The sequence below is a fragment of the Aphelocoma coerulescens genome, chromosome 2 (genome assembly GCF_041296385.1).
Source record: "Aphelocoma coerulescens isolate FSJ_1873_10779 chromosome 2, UR_Acoe_1.0, whole genome shotgun sequence".
NCBI classification, from domain to species: domain Eukaryota; kingdom Metazoa; phylum Chordata; class Aves; order Passeriformes; family Corvidae; genus Aphelocoma; species Aphelocoma coerulescens.
Window position 1 is genome coordinate 103,825,829 of NC_091015.1, and position 16,640 is coordinate 103,842,468.

The 16,640-nt window shown below is 39.3% G+C and overlaps 1 protein-coding gene across 5 annotated transcripts in view; it reads left to right on the plus strand.

Annotated features, from left to right (window-relative positions):
- GABBR2 (gamma-aminobutyric acid type B receptor subunit 2) overlaps positions 1–16,640 on the plus strand; it is a 469,815-nt gene that overhangs the window by 86,068 nt on the left and 367,107 nt on the right. For 2 of the 5 annotated variants that reach the window (XM_069004225.1, XM_069004226.1), the window contains one exon: positions 8,109–8,221. The exons of the other annotated variants lie outside the window; for them this stretch is intronic. The gene's annotated coding sequence lies outside the window, so the exon portion shown is untranslated. The remainder of the gene's footprint in view (positions 1–8,108; positions 8,222–16,640) is intronic. 5 annotated transcript variants of the gene reach the window in all.

The following is a 16,640-nucleotide window of genomic DNA, read 5'->3' on the forward strand; positions in this document are numbered from 1 at the left end:
TCTGATGCACTCCAGCAGAGCAATTTCCATCAGAACCAAAGGAAAAATAGTGCTCCGGTGTCTAAGGGCTGCTCCTCTGCCAAACGAAAACATCCATTTATAGAAAGTGGAGCTATTAGGGCTCTTTCCAAGTTGAAAAATACAACGGGGAAAAATGTATTATCAGAAGGCTTCAGGCGTTGCTGTTGTTTTTCCAACGATACGCGGGCAGAGAGATTTCAGAAATGGAGTATTACAGCAGGGCACAGCCATTTGCAGCAGCCCGGTGTCAGGGAGCAGGGCTTTGCCTCTTCTCCAGCCCTGTTAGGAATGCTCACATCGCTGTGGGTGCTGAGGTATAGGCTTGATTACTTTGCCTGATTTGACGACTAAGTGACGTTAAACATTATCCTCCAGGCACAGAGATACTTCTTAGTGGCATCAGCAGCATTTAACACCTTTGTGTGCTTGAAAGACCTCTAGCAGCTTTGTATGACGGGTATAATTTTCAGGGAAAGCTATGGTTTCATTGAAATAAAAATCATAGCCATTGTGGGCTAATTTTTACTCTGGCACATGGAGGTGGATGGCCAGTGATTACAGAGGGTTTGCATCTGCTTTTGTTTCAGGCTTAAAGTTATGTTACACTTGCTCGCCCTAACATTCACCTTGTTTCTTTTCTTGTGTGTTGTAACAAAACATATTTCTTTCCCCAATTCATTAATTCATGATGAAACTTCAACTGAACTCCAAAGTGTTAGGAAATTTAGGCAGATGAATAAATGTATGAAAGTTCCAAAGACAGAACTGCTTGTCTGCCAAGACACTTCCCGTGATTAAAAGATGCTGTCATTTAATTGAAATAAATTATTGCTTAAAAATCACCAACCAAAGACTCAGTAAAATGACTTCTAGGATTAGCAGTCTTTTAAAGAATACAATACACCTCTGAATAAAATCCGTATTTATTTTATATGTCAAATTAAATGACATTATTAAAGAGTTTTTGCACTTTGTCCATATTTCATTTTGTTTGCATGGCCTACTTTTGAACTTGCTTAAATTAATATAGTTAGAACCAAGTCTTCTGAAGATAATGTAATAACTGTAGCAAATAACTGCTGTAAGGGAGAGGAGGTTCTGGCATGCATATGTGATGTTAAAAGAATTCTTCATGAAACTGCTTTCATAATGAACTATTCAAAAACATCACTTACAAACTAAGCCACAAGATGAGACTTTGGGAAACGCTGCCATAAAAAGAAATCCCTGTTACTGTTGGTAGAGTTAATGGCTACCACCCACTGAATGTTTGATGTGTACGCAGTCATGGGTCTGGTTAAAGCTATGGGCTAAATCATCTTTTAGTCAAGCTAGAAGTAAGTGGAATTCAATGTCCTTCTTCACAGTGATATCTAGATGTGGTAGGAAGATACATGGATACCTAGGAAAGCCAGATGATGATGATTGTTATTTTATTACAAATTTAAGCTGAAGGTTGTGCATGTGTGTGAGCACACAAACCAAGAAACTAGGACAGGAAGAATGGAAAATTAGCAACTGAGTAAGAGAAGAGGTGTGAGTAAGGCCTCAGAAGATGCAAAGATGTGCCCTTTCTTATAAACCACCCTGGGGAGGCAGCTCTGCAGCTCTGATCAAGAGTGAGCTCACAGCGCAGCCAGCCCAGCCAGGGCCTTACTGCTGCAGAAAGGGAGATTTCTGGTGCCTTCCCTGCATGCACCCCCTACCCTGCCTGCTTGCCCCTGATGGAGGGTAAGATGGTTTCACTCACTGATCAGGCAGAAAGAAATCACCTGAGTACTTTTCTGCTCTTTTATTGTTTCAGTCTACTCACCATGGGATCAAATGACAGTCAAAACCAGCCTTAGAGAGAGGGTGGCAGGAGCAGAAGGTTAGCACCTCTTGCTCTCACCAGCAGCGAGGTGCTAGTTCAGCTTCAGGCCTGGGGATAAGCAGGGCTCTCAGCTGTGCTAAGGGCATGGCATGGAGAAAGTGCATGTGGATTGTTAGAACAGCTTTCTCTGCTTGCTCTACCTTTATATTTTTCAGCAACTGCCAAGAGTCTAAAGGAAGACTCAAAAAAACATCAAAGTCTATGATATGATAACTATGATAACTTTCACCCGAAAAGGTATGGGCATTTAGACTGTCTGCAGGGGAGACAGTGGTTACATGAAAAACTGCATCTAGTTTGCCCCCTTGAGCACAGGCTCATGGTGGTTCTATTGAAGGTCTTGCACTTGTGAGGAGAATCATAGAATGGTTTGGGTTGGAATGGACCTTAAAGATAATCTAGTTCCAACCTCCCTGCCACCTTTCACTATCCCAGGTTGCTCAGGGCCCGATTCAACCTGGCTTAGAACATGGGAAGGGTTGGGGCATCCACAGCTTCTCTGAACAACCTGTTCCAGTGCTTCACCTCTGAGTAAAGAATTTCTTCCCTCACATTTAATCTAAATCTCTCTTTCCATTTAAAACCATTCCTTGTTTTTCTATCACTACCTGCTGTGTAAAAGTCTCTCTCCCTCTTCCTTATAAGCCCCCTTTAAAGTACTGGAAGATTGCCAGAGGTTTCCTTGGGGCCTTTTCTTCTCCAGGCTGAACAACCCCAACTCTTACAGCTTGTCTTCATGGAGAGGTGTGTCATGGGTTAGCTGTGGTTGGTTAGACCAAACCACGACAGGTGTTTTGTCTGTGCAGAGGGCCAGGTGGGGTGTTACAAGAGCAGAGTAGAGGGTCACCTCCCTCAACCTTCTGACCCTCCAATCTGTGAGTGCACACTGTTGGCTTTCAGCCCAGAGAGGGTTGCTGGACACAAGACACTGAAGTAGCAGAAGTTATCTTCTGGTATTATAGACCTGGGAGAGCTGGAACATAGATGCCAGTTCCCAGGTGCTCATGACTTAAGGAAAGGCAGATAAGGTGGCAGTATCCTCTGTTTCCTGTGGTGGTGCTATCTGGTTCATCCCCACCCTGGCCAGGCTGTCCCAGCCCCAGCTGACTCCTTGTGCATGTCCAGTGTGTACAGAAGTGGCAGAGTGGTAGCTCTGACAGTGAGATTGTTTTCTGAGTCTCTCGTGTTCCTTAGGCTGCTCAGTGTCTCCTCACAGCATCCTTCTTAAAGACAGTTAAATGGAGCACTGAGTGACAGTAGTTCACCCTTCTCATTGTCTGTTCATCACTTAGATGTCAAGCATCAGTAATTATGCCATTTCCCCTTGCATTCACTCTTTCATTTTACCAGAAGAGATTTTAGCATAGCCTTTGAATAGTATTGGTAGATTTATTGGTCTGGATGCACCTAATCTTCCCAATGTTCATTGACTGTCCTTAAATGATGGTATACAACAGGTTGAAATGTATTTTTTTTGCTACCTTGAACAATTCAGAGTGCAAACTCCTGAGAAGACAACATCATTAGAAAGGAGAGGCTTTAAAAGCTCAGTAAAAATCATTACCACCTGAACTAAGAGTAACTGGTAGAGAAGTAAACTGTTTTCTTGTGTGTGTGAACAAAATTTCACTTTGACAGTGATTCTTCACTACAATTAACTAAAAATGCTGGGAATTGTAGAAACTTCTACTCTGGTCCCAGAAAAGTGCTTGTTTTAGAGTTTGCTGATCACAATATTGGGTTGAGCAATGAATTAGGATTTTATACATAACTTTGTGAGCCTTGAATCCACCACATCCACCTCACAAACAAGGGCTGGATTTTACCAGTTCAGAGCCTATATAGAAATAAAATGAATGGCCTAATGACAAGCTACAGGTCAATATGAGGATCAGGAATACCACAATATCCCCTTGTCTCTTGCAGAAAATAATTCAGGCAAACTAATGCACACACTGCAGTTTAGCAGGCTGGGTTTTAATGCTGCTCTTACCACACTCTTCGTCTGCACATCTGCTGACTGGCCATACTCCTTAAGATCTTTAAAAAATTTAATTAAAGAATTACTAAATTTTTACTTTTTATTACCTGCACCAGGTGGGTAATAGGAAGCTGGTAATTCCTGACACACAAAAAAGTTAGTTATTGATTTTCTCCCTCCCCTTCCCTCCCTCATCTCCCTCCCTGGTCTTAGAATGTTTGCTGAGCACTGTGGGCCATGGGCAAGAGTTGTACAGAAGCTAGTAACAGCTCCTGCATGCTGCTGTTCTCTATCAAATTATTTGTATGGTGACAATCCTAAAGTTTCTTGTATTGCTAATTTATCAGTCAAATCAATATAAGTAACACTCAAGAGTACGTGAGTGTTATGAATATCTGGGACCAACATCTCAACCATGTTTAATGGAAAACAAAAAAGGGAAAAAAGATCATACTGATAGTACTATATAAAGAATAGAGGCAGCATGTCCTGTTTTTCATTTCCTTATGCTAAAAAATTTCATATTCAAATATCTTTAAAAATACATTTTTCATCCAGATACTGCAGCGTGTTGGACCACTTCCTTTCTGTTTGAATGCCAACATTTGAGAATGCTAGATCTGAAAAAGCCTTGTGTAAACTGCACTGAATAACAGAGCATACGGTAATGAGGCAACATACATGATGTTCTCCCAAGTGAAAATGATACAGAACGCTCAGTAAAAGAAATTTGATGTCTGTTAGAAATCCAAATTAGCAGTGTGACAAGGCTGTCTTATAAAAATATTTCACAAGTTCTCGAAATTCTATCACAGATGTAGTTTCTCAGAGGATATTTCCTGCATGTACATCTGCTGCAGTAGCATGACTAGCTTCTTCTACTTATTTAGATGTCTCAGGTTGTATCCTTTGAAGAGAGTTGCCAGTAGTCATTGGAAAAGCAGAATAGAAGTATTGGTAAGGTGCCAAGAGTGTTGGGTTAGACACAGGTCTGAACTTGGGATCTAGTGTTAGGGGAGATGGGGTACACAGGAGACTGTAGGATGCACAGGAAAGCATATAGCATCTGTATGGGCAGAGACTTATGTCTGTTGCTCTTTATCAGAAAAGATTGTGATTATGCTTTTTTTCAGTTGGGGTCTGTAAGCATAGCCCTGGGGAGAGAGTATGCAGAAGGCAGGAATGGGGAAAGATTTTCAATAGAGTGTGAAGGAGAAGGATTGGAGTGAAAGTAATTGGGATGTCTCAGGGCAGAAGGTTAAGGAGTACTCAGGGAAGAGATGGAAACTCTGCATGATAGTAAATTCTTGCACACACAACTGACATCTGCTATTTCCCTTTGTATTTTAAACAGATGGTAGGAAATCAAATGAATTTATTTAATTACCTAAAGGGAGTAATTCAAATGAGATCTGTCCTTAAAGAGTTCACAATCACAATTTAGACGAAGAGTATTTTATCATGGATTCACTCAGTGATATTTTTGTCTGCCAGGATTAGTTCAAGGTCTCTTGCCCTATCTAATTTTACCATCTCTCTGTTCCTAGCCAGTTTGCTACCCCCAAACTAAGTCTTCCCAATACTATTTTCACAGATCTATAGAGTATAGTACTCATCTAAAAGGCAAGATCCTAAGACTGGAAAAGGAGTTGCATTTAAGTGTTTTTCTCTTGTCTCCTGACTAGCAGTAGCTCCAGTGTGAAACACTGTGCTCCCTACAGCTGGGGAGTGAGGTGATGGGGATCAAGTACTGGGTCCCACAGGATGCAACATGTGCTGGCAACTTCTGGGGCTGTCCCAGTTCAAGGAATGGTCCTGAGAAAAGCAATGAATGATATTAGGAGTGTTTATTCTAAATCAGATCCCACTTTTCTGCTCTGTTTACTAAGATTAGCAGATGCCTTCTTTCCAGGAATATAGCCTAGACAATCTGGTGTTTTCTAGGAGAAGTTGTAATTACAATAAGTTATAAATACCTTACATGATTATACTATTTCAATATTTGATTTAAATTATTACAAGGAATATTACTATCACAGCTTTCACTGAGCTTTCATAAACTCTGACTTGCCAGGAATTATTCTGGGATCTTGACAAAAGATGACACATCTTGTGTTTGTGGGTTAATAAATATTGTCGTAGTACTTTTCCTTACCCATTAGAAATTGTTGGCTGAACTTAAGTATGTAAAAATGAAAGATGATGTCACTTGCTTGACTAAATGATGTTTAAAAAAAAGTTTTTTGACAAATTGAAATTAATCTATTTAGAAAAATTGTGGCAAAACTGTGTGATATTAGTACAAGGAAAACAATTGTCTAACTATCCATAACAATCTGTAAATGTACTCTTTATAGTGGCTGAGAACAAACCACGATGGCAATGTAATTTAAAAAAGGAAACCAAAAAGTTTCAAATAAAATATTGCATGAGAGCCAGAGAGCACACTGTTGTTATGTGAAGATTAATGATGCCATTCTGTCTCAAGCATTTTATATATATTCCTGTTGCTATCTTAAGTAAATGCTAGCCAAAATAATTTTCTGCTTTCCCATTGCAAAAGGATTCTTATTGGTGATGGAAAGATGTGAACAAACCTTAGGCTCAAAACTTTTATCTGCACAGCTTCATTCCAAAAATGGGGTGAAGACCCTATTTTTTCAGTGATCATGGTTACTGCTTGAAATAAAGACCTGATTAAATCAATGCTGGAATTGCTGCTGGGTCTGCAACTAGAATTAGCACTGCATTGGAGACTACTGTGAACAGACATGGTGTTGCGAGGCTGATTTTGCCTTTCTTGCTTTGCTTCAGCTCTTGTGGCAACTTATTATTGAAATATCACAATTAATTTTGATTGAAAAGGACCTCTGGGGATCATCGGGTCCAACATCCTGCTGAAAGTGGCTGTTCTTGAAGCTCTCTCAGGCTGCTCAAGGCACTGAACTGTCAGGTGTTGAAATTTTCCAAGGATGGAGGTTTTCCCAAGCTCTCTAGTTAACCCGTTCCAGTCCTTGATCACTCAACTTGCTGTTTTACCTCTTAAAACTAATCAGAATCAGTCTTGCTGAAACTCGAGACTGTGAGCATGTCTGTGAGGAGAGTCTGCCTCCATCTGTATTCCCTTTGTTGGGGACTAGAACGCTGCCCCAGTAGCTTTCCCTTCCTGAGGCTGAAGGAGCCCAGCTTCTCCAGCTGTTCCTCATGCATCATGTGCTCCATCACCCTTTTGATGTTTCTCCTTGGTTTCTCTCCTGTTTATCAGAATTTCCTCTCTATCCAAAGACTCAAAAATGAGCAGGCTACTTGAAATGCAGCTTTGACAATGATGGCTAAAAGGGAATAGTCCATCCCATGAAACCACTAGCTATGCTTTTTGCCAGTGCAGAGCAGTCTGCACTCACTACTGCATAGCCCCACTGCTGACACACATCCAACTTCTTGTTGTCCAAACTCCCCCTTTCCTGTCTCCAGGGTGCTGCCTGGCCTGTCAGTCCCCAGCCTGAACTGTTGCATGGTGCTCTTTGCTCCTACATGTGCGACTTTGGATTTGCCTCCATGAGATTCACGAGTGTGTTATTAACACATACCTTTGGGCTTGTCAAGGCCCCAGTGAAGGGCAGCACAGTCCTCCTGTGTACAGACATAAGAATTTGACTTGGCTGAGCTCAGATAAATGAGTCATGAGCAAAGGACTTCAGTTTGCTCTTCTAGCAGCTTCCCTGAAGGAGAAAGCTGTGTCCTTCAGGGATCTGGGAAAGGGAAATCTTGGCCTCTGTCCTGTTCTACTTGGCCCCACAGTTTGTGGGGTTGCCATGATGTTCCCTTGAGCTCATTCAGCTTCTGCAGTTTTATACTTTGCGAGAAGTTCCTGAATCACTAATGTAACCAACTGCAGATTTCCAAGATTATTTTACCTGTTTTGCTGGCTTCTTATAGAGTTAATCAATGACTTTAAAGGAGGGGTTTCTCTTTGTACATCATCAAACTATTTGTTCAGAAATCAGTGGCATCAAGGAGTTAAGTGCTTTTAGATTCAAGTCTAAAAAGGAAGGTAGGTCTGACAAGCACTGGCTGGCAGGAGTTGGACTCAACAAGAGGGTTAGCTGACTGTGACCTTTGTGTTTACAGCATTAGCTGATATTTAGAGCCTCATGTTTTTGTCTCTTCTCAGCTTGAGATAGTCCAGTCTTGCCACTCAGAAGAGGCTGTTCTTTTTTTTTTAACTGCCAGGTCCAAGATAGACTGGAAAAAGCACACTTCTGTTTTCTTGCTAAAGCTGTCTGGAAACTATTTGAATTAAATTAGAAGCATTCCTCTGTCTGGATCATCAACTGGAAAAAAAGGTATATTCTTCTCAAGTCCTTGATGACTTGATGTTTTGGTGGGTTATATTAAAAAGAAAAAAACAATTCCATGAAAAATAAATATTTCTCTTTAGGCAGAAGAAGTACCTTTTTGAAGATTTGACTATAAATATTTTCTTAAAGTTTGAAGTCACAGAGTGAGTAACGTTAACAGAAATTAAAACCTCTGAGAGGTTTGAAAGGGAGCTTATTTCCAAATGGAAAGCAATTCAATTATTTATACCAGATTAAAGCTGTGCCAAAATCACTTCTGGCTTATTATTTCTAAACAGAAAGCAGTGCTATTTGTATTGTGTCACTTTTAACACAGGTACCTGATAAAAATGTGATTTTTTTTTTTTTAAAGGTGTCCTTTATGCTGCACTAAAGCTTCACATCAGTTTAATTTACATAAGTCTTACATAACTTAGTCATATTGTTTTAAATATTTTTGGTTAAGTGGCATTTAGAATCATAGCATCCTATTTGCTGGACACTAAGAATTTGTAATTAAGAACTTATCCAATATCTGCTGGACATGAAAAGGTACAGGAACTAATGCTGATAAATATTTTTGAAAAGGCCAAGTTAGACTGTCAAATGACATTTCAAGGTGCATGTGCATATTTATCAGCAATGATAAATCATAGATTAGAAGGTAAATTCTTTCTACTCAGTGAGGAATATGGGAGTAACCAGTATATAAGTTGCTCCTAATACACCTGGTGGAGTTAGTGCATAAACAAGTTGAAAACCCATCGAAACAAGACTAGAGAGTCTCTTATTGTCAGGAACTAGTCAAAAGAAGAACTAGTGCTTTGTTAGTGTGAGCTAATCTGTTCCCCTATGTCATGGCATAGAGCAGAGGTGTGCAGGACTCAGAAGTTGATTATCAATAGGCTGTGTACCCAATATTAAGTGCTGAAAAGTCTTTTGTTGATTTAAGTGTTAAAATGCAAACTTGGGAAATAATCTCTCTGAGTAATACTGCAAATAACTCTTGTAGTCTAATTTTCCTAAATTTGTTTTCTATTGTGATCTCAATTAATTAATTATGTTCATATTTGTTTCCAATGTTTATGGTTGAACACACACTGTTCATAGTTTATGAATAAAGGAACTTTACAGAAATGGTTACAACGCAATGGAGGAAGCAGTGGACAAATTTTCTGTTTTCCTTCCCATACTGTTATCATAATGAATTTAAAGCATGAGGAGTTCTGAAATCTGGAGGTGTACTTGTTTTGTCATATCTGCATATCTGTGGAAATATTCTGAGCTTAAAAAAGTCAATAAGCTTTTGTGGTTAGGGGAGATATATGACACTTCCCCCCCACCTTCCAACTCTGGCATGTTTGCATGCTAACACATCACATGCCACCCAAATCCATGTTAACATTTGTGATTCATCCATATCCCTGTCTCTCCCTCCTCTTTGCTGTGGGTGTGAGTCTCCTATCTTCCAACTCCTACAGTAGCTTAAACTACATTTTGAACGCACTGGAAGAGGGTACTCACACAGTCTTCCATCAGTTTGCATATAGCAGTGTAAGTAGGAGGCAGCGGAAGAAATTATCCCTCCTTTTTTCCACTGGTTTTACTGTTACTGGGGAATATAGGCTCCACTGCACCTGAGGGAGGAGCTGTTCCGTGTTCTCATGAACTGGCACCTGGGATGTTATTTTGTCACCATCTGCTTCTTACCTCAGCAAGTTGACTTGTGCTTCCAGCTCCATTTGCTGGAGCGGATTTGTTTTGGTTTTGTTTGTTTGTTTGGGGTGAGGGGTTTTTTTGTTCTTGTTTGTTTGCTTACAGATTTCTTTTTTGAAGATTAGTATGTGAAACTCTGCTGGCAAACTGTCCTATTCTTGAAGCCGAGATGTGGGGTGCTTGAAAAGAGCATTTCCTTTTAACTGCTGTGTTGTCCTTCACCCTCAAAGCATACCAGTCAAATCAGAGCTGCAGGAAAATCTGTGGCAACCAGCAAGGCTGTTGACTTTGTTCCTCCTCTGTCCTTGCTCCTTCATGCACGTGCTGACGCACACGTGTACGTACACATCCTGCTTTGACAAAGTGGAAAAGATGGTGTGAACTCATCTATTTCAATGTGGGGTCAGCAAACATATTCAAACAACTGTTAATATTAGTTGAAATTTGTCAAGTTGCTTTACCTGAAGTGGGAACCACTTGCATAAACTCTTCTGATTGGGCTGTGCAAAGATAGCAGCCTGGTGATGTGTTTCTGACCACAACCTCAGAACTTTTCTTGGCTCTACTGTGCCATCTGGTCTATGGCACTGGAGTGTTTCTGCTTGTATTTCATCAAAGCTTTGAACTCCTAGTCTTGCTAGTATACATTCCCACTACTGGTTTTAAATTAGATGTTGTGCCTCCCTCCTGCACCAACATTTTCCACAGCTGCCAATTTATGCAGTTTCCAGTAACCAACAGAAAACCTATTTAGATCTCTTTTACTGCACCACTGCTTTGTACTAGAAGACTTAATGACAGAAACCCCTTTCCTCCCCTTGAGACGCTCTGAGTGTCATATCAAGTAAGACATTTGAAATCTCGTGAGGTACTCATAACACTGGTTCATTTTGAGAATGGTTTCCTTGGACAAGGTCATTGTCAATTTAATATTTCACCTGGGCAGGACTTGCATGTTTTCCTTCAGTTTGTCTCCTAAAAAATTGTAAGAAAAATTTAACTCATTCACATCACTTCCTTTACCTATATGATGCCATAGTAAAAAATAAAACTGATCCAGAGCTGTACAAAGTACTTTTCTTTACTTGACAGTGTAGTGTCAGCCATGCTTGACAGAACAATTAGAATCATTCTATTAGCATTTTATACCATTTCAGCCTGTTAAGATTCTGGGTGACAGTCAGTACATGTTTGGCAAAAGAATGTCAAGAATCTGCACTGTTCCCTGTGCAAGCTTAAAGCAATTTAGCTCTGTTGAAGTACATGGTATAAGAGGTAGCAGGCGGTCTTGAGGAACTTGATATTTGCATGATTTTTAATTTTTTTTTTTTATCTCTGGGCAGCTTGGGACTGAATGAGTCTGACAAAATCATGGTGATTTTAAGGCAGGGTTATCTTTGTAGACAGATGGGAAAACTTACATGTTTCTCTCTCCAGTTGCTATACTAGTGTGTGAATTTTCTACTATGATGATTCAGGGAGTTTAGTAATTTACAGTTTATTAGAGTTTAGTCAAGCCATTTTTAGTGGAGTTTAGGCAAGTTAAAAAAGTCAATTTACACAGAGATGAATTCTACTCATGCATATGAACTTTGCTTGTGGGGTAGCACTGCCTAGCAGAGCATTATGTGCCAAAGTAATAGCTGCAGTCAGGGAGGTTTCAAATAAAGCCACAGTATGAAGGCAACTGGGCAAATGACAGAGGATTTGGTAGTTTGGAACTTCTTCATGGTGTGTCAGTGAGATTTCTGTAAAGCTTGGTTAACAGCCAGCAGGAATTACTAGTTCAGTGAGACGTGTCTGAGGGAGTTCATGTTGGGGTTTGTTATGAAGGAGGAGAGTGTATACAGAGACAAAACAGTTTTTGGGCTCCTGCCTTCATCTTGGGTGGCAAGCAGGCAAGGAGCTGAGGAACAAATGTTGTTGTGAGTGTGTCTCAAGTATATAACACATTTAGGAAACTAAAGGAAGAAAATTAGGGTGACCTAATTATTGCTAAGATGGGCAAGCTAGCAGGTCTAAGGCTCTAGTATGGATTTTCTTGGCAGTTTCCAGACTTGCATTGAATATATTTGCTTTTAGATGTCTGGGTAGTTGATCTGGGGCCAACTGCAGGTTTGAGCTGTGCTCTCTGTGGGCATTTCACCTTCATTCAGCTCAGCTTTTTTATTTCACTTTTGTGCCATATGGCCTTTTTTAGGGGGGGGAGCATAAGGAGAGAAGCCCCAAGGGTCAATACTTCAAGGTGAGTAATACCCTGCTCTTGGCAAGCTGAATTAAGACTTTCTGTTAGGGCTGTAAGAAAAAGAAAGAACATTGGTTATTCTGGTTGTAGAAATCTTGTACTACGCTGCTGAATATGAGTGGTTAGGATTTATTTGTCAGTCTGCCACCCTCACTTGATCTTGAAAAGGAACACCTGTTTGTTAATCACGTTGCAATTTGCAGCATGGAGGAAGTATCTTGCTTTGATGGATTTAAAGCCACTGAAATTTATTGTCCATGTGTGAATGTGACAGGACCACATGTCAGACAGATCCACCATTTCATGTTTTTGAAGTGGTCCCTAATCTCTACCACTTATTTTCCTGCAATATAAAATCAACTAGATCAAGGTGAGCCTTTAAACAGGGAAAAAACAAATTGGTTGGTTGCAGTAATACCCGTGACAACCTTGCCTACAGAGCTCATTAAATTGGAAACCTTTTTGAACGTGTTTCCACTCCAGTAACTCTCCATACTTCTAGGGCTGATCCTTTTCTTTCCTTTGCCTCTCAGACTCAACTTGGAGTCAACTCTGCATTGCAGAGAAGTGCGTGACACCTCAGGTTTTTGTTAGCAAGGTTCCTGATACTGATACTGGGATTTTGGGGGTTTTTCATACCTGTTGACTGTGAAGCGCTGTGCCTACTCATGGCCTGAATGTCATCCCATCTGAGTAGCTGCTAAAATAAAACTTTATTCTCTCCATATTGTCTCTTTTGCCAGGTATTAAGGGGAAAAAAAAAATGGTGATACCTGTGCTTATATGCACTCTACCCATTTCCAGCCTAAGACTTCTACAAAATGGTGAATTATTGTAGTCTCATGCTATGTTAATTTAAGCCAAATTAAAGCATACCATGGATTTAATTTGGCTTTTATGGGCTAACTTAATGGTAGCTTATCCAAAGGATCATAAATTATTCCTCATTAGATAAATTAGCTTAGCAGAGCTTTATTCACAATAGACAAAGTTCAACTGTTTTACATCACAGAAAGATTTTAATTAAAAATCATGGACTTGTGATAAAGGCTATTACACCAGATTTTCTTGACCTTTGAGTCAAAAAAATTATTTTTTGCTATTCTTAATTCATTAAGCCCTTTCTAACCTCTTACTTTGTCAGCTGTATTTTAATTCTGATCTCTCTCTCTGTTACTGAAGTTCTGGCTGGGAATTTAAAAAAAAAAGGATAAAAAACCTCTTTTAAACAATATTGCTTCAGAAAAAGTCATGCTGGGAGCTACATGTACCGCTAAGCACTCTTGATGTTGACTATCATCCTCTAAAGTAAAAGAGTTTTATCATATTTTCCAAAAATGCCAGGTGCTTTCGGACCTTTTATTAAAATTCAAATATATTCTCAAGGATGCTACAGACATCCTTGTGATGGCTTAAGAGACTGTCTCACATTTTCCAGGTAAATGACTTTCAGAAGTTATAAAAACAGTTCTGAAGGGCCTCGGAGTCATCTGTGTCTCTTGTCATCCCCGGTGAATGTTTATTTAGAAATTTCTGTGGTTGTGAGCACTGAGACATGGGCCCTGTTGCCATATGACAGAGGCACACAAGGGAGACTTTATTTTAACATGACCCTTAACTAGAAGGATGCTGAAGAGTTTTGGTTTTTTTTTGCTATTGCTTCACCCTCAGAATAATATTTTAATTTCATGTCAGAAGAGGATCAAGAAAGATTTCTTTCCTTTTTTTTTTTCCCCACCCCTACCCCTTTTATAAAAATGAAGTCATTTTCATGAGTAAGTAGGTCATGGTAAAGAAAGAATTCATATAGCAGACTTCCCCTACAACTGCCTCTTGCTGCTTGCTGAGGATCAAGTGATTTTTCAAAATATCTTTGCACTCCTATCTTGGTTTCAATTGCAGCTTATTACTGCAAAGAGGGGTGCCAGGCATTCTATCATGTATATCACTGGTACTTCAAATGTTTTGCTCTAATAAACCTCTATTTTCTTCCACCTACAAGAACTTCTTGATTTTTATTTATAAATTCGGATTTTTCTCCTTTTATATGCTCTTATTTCAGTCCTTTCTTTTATTCACTGCAAAGAGCACTGTCGCAGTTAAAAGGAGTTACACGTTTTTAGTATCTAACAATTTTCAGTGTACTGAAAAGACACACTAAGGGTCCAGAGATGGTACCCTTCCCTGCATGAGGTGATTTTCCTATTCCCACAATTGCCTGGGAAAAAAAAACCCCAATCCTATTAAAACTGAATATATAGTTAGTAGTAGACATAAGGAAAGAAGAAAATTGGTGAAACTATACCTTTACAGGTAGTTTCAGAAAATGTATTTGCAAAACACAGTATGAAGTATGATTTATTATTTTTGATTGTTCATGCTAAGTGTCATATATTTTGCATATGCTAGATCTGGAGAAGAAAATCAAATGTCATATTTAAATGACACATCTTTTCACTTTTCTGAATTATTGCTTATAGTCTAAAAAGCACGGGGAGAGAATAAAAAGAAATCTAACTGAAATATTTCAACAGAATGTGACTATGAAAACATAGCTACTTATGGTAGTGCAATAATAAATAATAAATGCTAATAATGAAGGGAAGAAAAAAAAAAAGACAAGTACAAAACTGAAGAATTGACATTAGTGACTCTGTGTTGAACCTGCCAGTGTTGTCTCCCTTAGCTCTCCATTTTGTACTTGAACTGCAGCGGGCAAGTCCCTTGTAAATCTACTACAGCACATGTCTGAGAGACAACAAAATAATCATTAGATTGCAACAGGAAATTTAAGTGGCAATGATCTTGGGACTCAAGTGTCTGAAACAATTAACACCTTTTGAGGTTACTTAAATGCAAAACCACAACTGATTTCCTGGGAGCACTTTAAAAAATAAAGATAAAGTCTGAAGATATTTTCCTCAATTATTGAATAATTCAATTAATTCTTTGTTTAGTCAGAAATCATTATAATGTTGAACTTGTTGGTAGAAATTGGAATAGCTGGAGAAAACCAAGCCAGCTTCTTCTCAAAACCAGAATATATTATTTGTTTTCTAAATTTATTTGGATATATTATTATACTGTTCCTTTGGAATTTTATGCTTTTCCATAATTCCACTTATTTCCATAAAATATAATGGCAATGGACTAGTACAGGTTAGGTTGGGAGGAAGAAGTAAGCAAAGGTATTGGTTTCCCTGTTAATACTGAATGTACAAAAATATCTGATTGGTGTTTGAGTGCAGAAATGTCAGAAAAAACCAATACAGTACCAAGATTTAGTTTTTTATTTTATATATTTATGCCATAGTAGGGCGAATGTGAACATCCACATGCAGCTTTAAGGATACTTGGAAAACCTTCTAATTCAAGATGACATTGTGTGTGGGAACATTCATCCATTTCAATTAATGCTGCTAATTAGAAAACATCTATATAACTATTTTGTGCAATATTTTATTAGATTGGTGCAGAAATGAGTTAAATAAAATGGACTGTATGTTGTGGGTGAACCAATACAGTATGGATGTTATAAAATCCCCTATGGTCCAGGAATATTTGAACTAACACCAGTTTGATTCAGGTAAGATGACAGGTCTGACTGCAGAAAAATCCAACAAAACTCAGTAACTTATACTGTGGGATCTGGCTAATTGCTCATATTGCAAAATAGGAGCTCTGTAAGGCCCAAATGTTAGCTTTCCATTAGCAAGTCACAATGAGATATTAATGATTTGAATTTCTGCTCAACTTCTTGCAGACATCCTGGCCAGTGTTACCTGAATTATGAATTTCATCTCTGCATAGAACAACTCCTGCATGTGATAGTTGTACAGACAGAAAAAAACAAAAAAACCCCACCAAACCAAAAGCATACAGTAGATCTCTGCTTCACTATGGACCTCCATGGGCTGCAGGGGGACAGCCTGTCTCACCATGGGATGCAGCACCTGCAGCATCTTCTGCACCTCCTTCTTCACTGACCTTGGTGCCTGCAGGGCTGTTGCTCTCACATTTTTTTTCTTGTTCCTCCTTCACAGCTATTGTGCAGTGGTTTATTTGCCTGTTATTTAATATCACAGAGTTTCATCAGCACCACTGATGGGCTCAGCTTTGGGCAGTGGTGGAGCAGTTTTGGAACTGGCCAGAACTGGCTGTCAGTTCTGGGGACAAATGTGGGGCCAACTCCCGGTGTCTTCTCACAGAAGTCACCCCTGTAGCTCCTCTACTACCAAAACTTTGCCCCATCAGCCCAATAGTTGTGGTTTTGAAAGGGAGTGATCTTTATATCACAAACACACAAAATGTTTCTGGATGGTCTTCTGAACTTCTGTGTGTGTTACAGTTACATATCAGGGAAAAAACTTTACCTTTGTTTGAGGAAAGACTTCACCTTTCAAGCTGAATGCAAGTTTACTCTCAAAAGAGGAAGTCAAATTGATCTCTGCTACTACTGCATAT